The sequence below is a fragment of the Eumetopias jubatus genome, unplaced genomic scaffold (assembly GCF_037043125.1).
Source record: "Eumetopias jubatus isolate StellerSeaLion01/CBP00866 unplaced genomic scaffold, mEumJub1_p1.0 scaffold_8, whole genome shotgun sequence".
NCBI classification, from domain to species: domain Eukaryota; kingdom Metazoa; phylum Chordata; class Mammalia; order Carnivora; family Otariidae; genus Eumetopias; species Eumetopias jubatus.
The window spans coordinates 57,599,051-57,607,382 of NW_028274814.1; the positions used below are offsets into that span (position 1 = coordinate 57,599,051).

The 8,332-nt window shown below is 39.2% G+C and overlaps 1 pseudogene; it reads left to right on the forward strand.

The window, feature by feature from the left end:
* The window catches only part of LOC148163718 (patched domain-containing protein 3-like), a 34,635-nt pseudogene extending 26,818 nt beyond the window's left edge, over positions 1-7,817 (forward strand).
* The last annotated feature ends 515 nt before the right edge of the window (positions 7,818-8,332 follow it).

The window sequence follows — 8,332 nt, forward strand, 5'->3', positions numbered from 1 at the left end:
CCTTATTCTACAGCAAGTAGTGGTATATTGAGCTTCTAGACTATTTCAGAATTGTCTAACATTCTGGAAATGACAAAACTTACCCCAAATATTAGATCAGTTTCTGAAACAATCTGGGGAAAATCTTTCCCTTCTCAAACACACTCTAAATTATTGTTTACTCGTGGGAGACATCATTACCTTTCAAGGAAGGTAACCCTCACCAAACATACAGATTGTTTTCTAAGGGCAGTAATTTCTAATTTAGCCCTTCTCTGCTAAGTGAATAAAAAATTCAGAAGATTGGCCATTTTGCTGCCAGTGATGCCCAAATTGGCCTGAGCACTGCAATCGTATGAGGAAAGTTTTAGACACAGAGACTCAGCAGCTTCACTACAAACCTACTGAATCAGGATCTGCATAGCTAGGTTCCAGGAAATCTAAGGTTCTAAGACTCTCCTAGGTCATTCTGATAAACTGCTTAAAGCAAAATCCTTCTGGGGGACTGGAATATCTGCGAGTGTATTCACCAAACTCCTACAGTGTTCCACTTTCAAATCTTTTCTTCCATTGCCTATTGAACATTAAAATAAAGGTCATTGAGAGAAAGTCAACTGAGCAACTAGTCAAAGTAAAGTCATACTCCCCCATCTGAAAAATTCACACCAAAAAATCCGGAAACTTGAGAGAAGAAATGGAAATAAATGTCATATGTAACTTTTATCCTCCTTAATCTTTCTGATTTCAGAGTTCATCTTCGTTACTTTCTTCTTTTAAACTGCTTTAAGCCAGTAGTGTTTGAAGAAAGTATTCATTATAGTCAAATTTTATTCTAACAAAGCAATTTACTTTTGCTCTGGAATTTTGCGTATGTGGTTGATTTGGGGCCCTGAATTTAACTCCTAGCGCCGGTGGGCTGAAAAAAAGTGAAGTACAACCATGGCGTGACCTTTTTTTCATAATAAGAAAGTTTAGCTACTTTATTGTTACAACAGTAAAAGGTCTTTAGTCGTGTTCTTGCTGTGTTAGAATCAGTGCTTCCATTTCCATATTGGACTCCTAGTTTTCAATCCAAACTTCATTTCTCTCTCTTCCTAAAAATATCTAGAGACAAATATCAGTCATTTGTTTTGAAGCAGTTAACAAACAAGTGAGGTATAAAACCAGAGATGGTTGTCAATATTTTTAAATGTAATGTGGAGGGCCTCTGGGTGGCTCAGCGGTTAAGTGTCACCTTTGGCTCAGATCATGATCCCAGGGTTGTGGGATCAAGTCCAGCGTCAGGCTCCCTGCTTCTCCCTCTCCCTCTGCCTGCCATGCCCCCTGCTTGTGCTCCCTGGCTCTCTCACTGTGTCTCTGACAAATAATTAAATAAATAAATAAATAAATAAATAAATAAATAAATAAATAAATAATCTTTTTAAAAAATGTCATGTTGTGGTTGTTGGGTAGGTCAAGTACCGAATCCATACTTTAAAATACTGTCTATGTATTCTCATTTCTGGGAAACAGGCACGTCTTTGTTACTCAAAATGGACTACATTTCCAACTCTTTTGCAATTAGTAGCAACTTTTCTAGAGCCCACTTCAGCAGTAGACAAGAATCCTGAAAATGTTTTAGGAGGAGTCTTTCTACATTTTGCTAAGCACAATGTATATTGAACCTGGCTCTGAAATACAGGAGCTATTTAGGATTGCATCTATGGCTAGCTGGGGTCAAGGGTTGGCTGAAAAGAGCACTGGGTATGGGTACTTTCTCTGCTACAGCTTGCCCTCCCTTTGCTGTTGTATTCCATTGACACCCTTTGAAGAGCAGAGTGGAATTAACCATCGGGAGTGCTTTAGTGTATCTTTGTGGTTCTCAGCTACCAGTCAGTGGGGAGTAGTGCTTGCTCAGCTGCAGAAGAATCACCCAGGAAGTCTGGCAAAAGCACAGATAACTTCTCTGTTCCCTCTCTCCTTTTTCCCACTTGGTCTGGGATGGTGCCTGGGAGTTAAAGCTCTCCAGTAGACAGGTATGGGAATGATTGCCCAAGAGCTTTCTGACCAGGTGTCCAAGTCGAGAATGCTATAAACCGATGGAATTTCAGTATAGAAGCTACCACCACAGATCCCATGATTTTTCTCTCCAAATATACAGGAGTGACTGTGTACGCAACAAAATGTGAGCTGCAGCCTTTGAGTGATTTCTGTGGCCTTGGCAGTGGTGAGCGGTTTTGGCCTGATGTTGGACATTGGGGTGCCATTTGTGATCCTAGTTGCAAATTCACTGTTTCTTATTCTGGGTGAATAAAACAAAACGTTGAGACTACATGTTGTAAATGTGGGGGTGCAGGGTAGATAAGGGAAGGAGTTTAGGTTAGATTAAGCAAAATAATTATGTTTAAGTGGCTCTATAGATCCAAAATGAGGTGACAGGAAAAAAGAAAGTCAAATTGAATTATGTGTCCTTAGAGGTAGAGAAGTCTAGTACCCCAGATGGGAAAACACAGACAAGGGACACGAACAGGCAGTTCACACCCCAAAAGTCCGAAATATGAATCCCCGGAAATATAAGAAAAAAATAATTTGCTCTCTCAATTAACTGAGGGATGAAAATTAAACCAAAAGTGAGACACCTTGTTTTCTTACCAGATTAATAAATGTCAGCAAGATTGAAGGAAGGTTGTATGGAAATGAACACTCATTCTGCTACGGGACAATGATAAACTGGTACACCTTTCTGTTAGTCCAGTTTTGCAACAAATCAAAAGACTTAAAAATTAAACAGGGAATGCCTTTGGCTTACTGATGCCACTTCTAGGCATTTGTCCTAGTAATTGGACAAGTGCTTAAAAAGTAGAAAAATTATGTTCATTTTGGCATTATGTAGAACAGGAAGGTTTTGAAAGCCATCTAATCCCCTATCAACATGGGATTGGGCAACTCAAACGTAACATATTAAGATTTGAATCCTATTCAGTCCTTAGAAAGAGTTAGATTTATAAGATCTGTAAGGTACATATAAGACCTAAAACCTCTGCCAGAAAAATGCCGGTTATGAAACAAGGTGTTCGAAAGAGAGAGATACAGTTGTATGGGCGTATTTGTACAGGACAAATTCTGGATGGACATATGTAAAAATGAAGGGTGGAATTACAGTTGCTCAAATTTTTTCTCTGTATTTTCCTGTACTTTCAGAATTTATAATAAGCATGAGAAAACAAAGGTGTTTATATTTGAGGAAGCAAGGAGCTTGGAAGTAGTAGTATTTGGTTTCCCAGGGCAGACAGTGATGAGCTGTATACTGGATGTCTCGTCCACAGCTATACTTATTCACTCAGTACCCCCCACAGCCAATAACAACTATGGTTAAGGTGTATATAATTGATTTAATGTAAACCAGGATTGGATAGTATGTGTATTCACGGGAGTGTGAACGGTTCTGTGTGTGTGTATGTGTGTGTGTGTGTGTGTGTGTGTGTGTGTGATTTAAGCAACTCAAGCAAGAAATGTGTGAGGACAATTTCTGAATAAGGTTCTATAAATAATAAAACTAGTTTTTAAATGCCTGATAAATATCGATGAGTTCATTCTTGGTCCTTAGTACTTCTGATTCTCCCTTTTGTCCAGCTGACTACAACTGAAATCCTCAAGGCCGCTAGCCATGGGATGGCGGGGATGCAGTTTGTGACAGACTGTGTAGACTTACGTTCTTTTAGAGCCTTCTGCTTTCTTGATCATACCCATAGAACATCTGATCAGAGGCAAAGTTGCAATTCCTAGCGCCCTCCCATGGAGAAGATCCCCCCAAATTGAAATGAAGATCAGCAATTTATTCCACTTTTTGTATTTACTTGTTTATTTTATTGAGTTTGTATCAGTATACATGAGTGGAAGTAGGTGTCAACTCTAGTAGAAAGCTTGAGGGAGGTGAACTTTATCAGCAACATGCTCATGCTGTCCTTACTAATTCCCCTTTCTTCTTGCTAGTCCCCCTTTCCAAGTTTTCAGTGGTGATTTCAAAGTCCTCAAATGTTCTTCTGTCGTCTCTATTCCAAACCAGTCGTGAAACATCCCTGTGGAAAAGAATTACCTTAGTAGGCATTAATATGTAAGGGATTCTTAAGATTGACTTTGGTGCGTGTGTCTGATCTCAAGAGTACTTGCATTTTACTAACAATGCCTTAACCGGGGAAAGTAAGTTTAAATGCTGACATTCTGGGTACCAAAAACAAAGTAGGAGGAAAATGGTGTGTGTGTGTGTGTGTGTGTGTGTGTGTGTGTGTGTGTGTGTGTGTGTGACAGAGAGAGAGAGAGAGAGAGAGAACTATGTGGTCCCTCTCAAATCATACCACATTGATAGTTAGACGCTAACTGTAGAACAGATAAGTCCAGCTTATATCTTAAGCAACAGAATGTTGGCTTGATGTGTTTGGGCATCTGTAGAAAATGGTTTATGAGGTTCCTAGAAACATCGCCAAAGGCAAGGGAAGCAAGGGCAAAAATGAACTCTTGGGATTTCATCAAGATAAAAAGCTTTTGCACAGCAAAAAAACAGTCCACAAAACCAAAAGACAACCGACAGAATGGGAGAAAATATTTGCAAATGGCATATCAGATAAAGGGCTAGTATCCAAAATCTATAAAGAACTTATCAAACTCAACACCCAAAGAACAAATAATCCCATCAAGAAATGGGCAGAAGACATGAAGTGACATTTTTCCAAAGAAGACATCCAAATGGCCAACAGACACATGAAAAAGTGCTCCACATCGCTCGGCATCAGGGAAATCCAAATCAAAACCTCATGAGATACCACCTCACACCAGTCAGAATGGCTAAAATGAACAAGTCAGGAAACGACAGATGTTGGCGGGGATGCGGAGAAAGGGGAACCCTCCTACACTGTTGGTGGGAATGCAAGTTTGTGCAACCCCTCTGGAAAACAGTATGGAGGTTCCTCAAACAGTTGAAAGTAGAGCTACCATATGATCCAGCAATTGCACTACTGGTTATTTACGCCAAAGATACAAATGTAAGGATCCGAAGGGGTACGTGCACCCCGATGTTTATAGCAGCAACGTACACAATAGCCAAACTGTGGAAAGAGCCAAAATGTCCATCGACAGATGAATGGATAAAGAAGATGTGGTATATATACACAATGGAATATTGTGCAGCCATCAAAAGGAATGAGATTTTGCCATTTGCAATGACGTGGATGGAACTGGAGGGTGTTATGCTGAGTGAAATAAGTCAATCAGAGAAAGACATGTATCATATGACCTCACTGATATGAGAAATTCTTAATCTCAGGAAACAAACTGAGGGTTGCTGGAGTGGCAGGGGGGTGGGAGGGACGGGGTGGCTGGGTGATAGACATTGGGGAGGGTATGTGCTATGGTGAGTGCTGTGAATTGTGCAAGACTGTTGAATCACAAATCTGTACTTCTGAAACAAATAATGCAACATATGTTAAGAAAAAAGAAAAAGAAGAAGATAGCAGGAGGGGAAGAATGAAGGGGAGTAAGTCAGAGGGGGAGACGAACCATGAGAGACGATGGACTCTGAAAAACAAACTGAGGGTTTTAGAGGGGAGGGGGTGGGGGGATGGGTTAGTCTGGTGATGGGTATTAAAGAGGGCAAATTCTGTGTGGAGGACTGGGTGTTATGCACAAACAATGAATCATGGAACACTACATCAAGAACTTTGATGTAATGTATGGTGATTAACATAACAATAAAAAAATTTAAAAAATGGTTTATGAGGGAAAATGGTCTCTCAAGTAATCCAGTGGAATCAAAGATACACTGCTAATCCTGCTTCGACTAACACCCACAACAGTTTCCTGACTCGTCATTAAAACACCCTACATGAGGACTAGGAGTAGAGCATCCTGTGCTAGGTACAAATAACGGGAGTACGTACGAAGCACAGAGTTGTTACAGAGGAAGGGGTGAATTCTGTGGTGGATTCAGAGGCAACCAGAGAAAGCAACTGGGAAAATAGTATCAAAGCACAGATTGGGCAAGATAAATAAGACCCCTTCTAAGAGATGGACAAAGAAGATGGTTTGAGTTTATGTGTTTAGTTTTTAATGGGTATTAATATGCATGAAGATTGTTTCCCTTTTTTAACAGGTGTTGCGGTTGACGATATGTTCATAATGATTTCTGCCTGGCAGAAGACTAGCCTCATGGATAACACAAAACAGTGGCTGTCCAGTGTCTATTCCAAAGTGGCGGTGTCGATTACAATCACCACCATCACCAACGTCCTAGCCTTCTATACAGGGATTATGACCTCTTTCAGGTCCATACAATACTTTTGCATCTATACGGGAACAACCCTGCTCTTTTGTTATTTCGATAACATCACCTGTTTCAGAGCATTTATGGCTCTGGATGGTAAAAGAGAAGGAGTCTGTCTACGCTGGTTGAAAAAGCCAGAAACTCCTGACCAAAAATGTTCCTCACTGAAAAGGTCCTGCTGTCTCCCATGTGATTCTCTCCCGGATGAACAAGAAACTGATATCCATCCGATGAATTTGTTCTTTCGAGACTGTTTTGGCCCTTTTCTCACAAGCACTGAGTCCAGAGTTTTTGTAGTGCTTATATACATTTGTACATCATGAGTAGTATCTGTGGGTGTTTCCAAGTGCAGGAAGGTTTAGACCTTGGAAATTTGGCAAGTGACGATTCCTACATCACACCATGTTTTAATGTAGAAGAGGATATTTTTTGGATTATGGTCCCAGGGTTATGGTTGTTGTTACTGAAACTCTTGACTACTGGGATAAAGATGCTAGGCAAAAACTGGAATTACGTCTGGCAGATTTGGAAAACAGTGACTATGTAGATAAAAATCTCACAGAGTTTTGGTTACGAGAGTATGTGCAGTATATGGAAAACAGCAAGCAAGATGTAAATGATAAGGACATTTTATGAACGGCTTGCCCAATTTTTTAACACGTTTTCCACTTTTTGTGTCTGATACTAATATTTCATTGTCACATGAAATCATTTCTTCCCGGGGCTTCGTTCAGACCGTGGGTGTTTCTTCTTCAGCCGATGAGAAGAAGGTGTTATCCCAGTTACGAAGCAGAGCTGAAAAGTGCGAAATCCCCCTAATGGTGTATAACCAGGCATTTGTATATTTTGATCAGTATACCCCCGTATTGGAAAACACTGTTCGAAATGTCATTGTTGCATCAACTGCTATGTTCGTTGTTTCCTTATTGTTAATTCCTCATCCACTGTGTTCCTTGTGGGTAACTTTTGCTACTGCTTCTGCGATTGTGGGAGTAACGGGTCTCCTGGCATTCTGGAATGTCAGTCTCGATTCCATATCCATGGTTAATCTTGTCATTTGCATAGGGTTTTCTTTCGATTTTTCTGCACACATTTCTTAGGCATTTGTTTCCAGCTCTAAGCCGTCAGTAAACCAAAAAGCAATTGAGGCAGTGTATGGGCTAGGCTACCCACTGTTACAAAGTGCACTTTCAACAGTAATAGGGGTGTGTGTTTTATCTGCAGCTAAAGCATACATCTTCAGGACATTTTTTAAGATGATGTTTCTTGTTATGGTATTTGGGGCTGCTCATGGCCTAATTTTTATTCCAGTATTCTTAACCTTTTTTTTGAAGGTCTGTTTGAATATCCACTAACAAATCAAAGACTAATTATAAAATTCCTGATTGTCACACTCCAATCTGATAACAGGGCACTATTAGAAATAGTCAATAAACTAATAACAAAGGCATGTTTCCTTGGCTTGGAAATCCCATTTAAATTGTTATTGAAAATATCCTGGAAAAATCATTTAGGCTTACATTAAAATATCTTTACTAAATTAGGAAGTGTTGTCATCTTTATTACGGTCTATACAATCATTCATAAGGTATGACTTTCTAATTATTTTTTCCTTTTGTTTCATTGTTAGAAGTTTCTGCCTGAAATTCAAATATTTTATGCATTATAATATAAATGGAATATTATTTTCATTGTACTTCCTAGATCATTAATATGTAAAAGTATAACTTATTATTTATTCTTCCAGTCTGGGGGCTTCGTATGCATTTTCTTAACGGTGTATCTTGATAAAATGAAATTTTTAAAGTTTTGAAATCCAATTTATCATTTATCATAAAAAAATGGTCAGTGTTTTCTGTGTCGTCTCTAAGAAGTCTTTGCCTATTCCAAGATTACAAAAAAATCCATCTATGATTTCTTCTCAGAGCTCATAATTCTAATTTTACATTCAGGTCTATGATCCATAGATCTGTATTTGTTGAGACGTGTGGATAGAGGTTCATTATCTTCCCATAATAGTTACCCATTCAGTTTTCCAGCATCATTAGTAAAAAGACT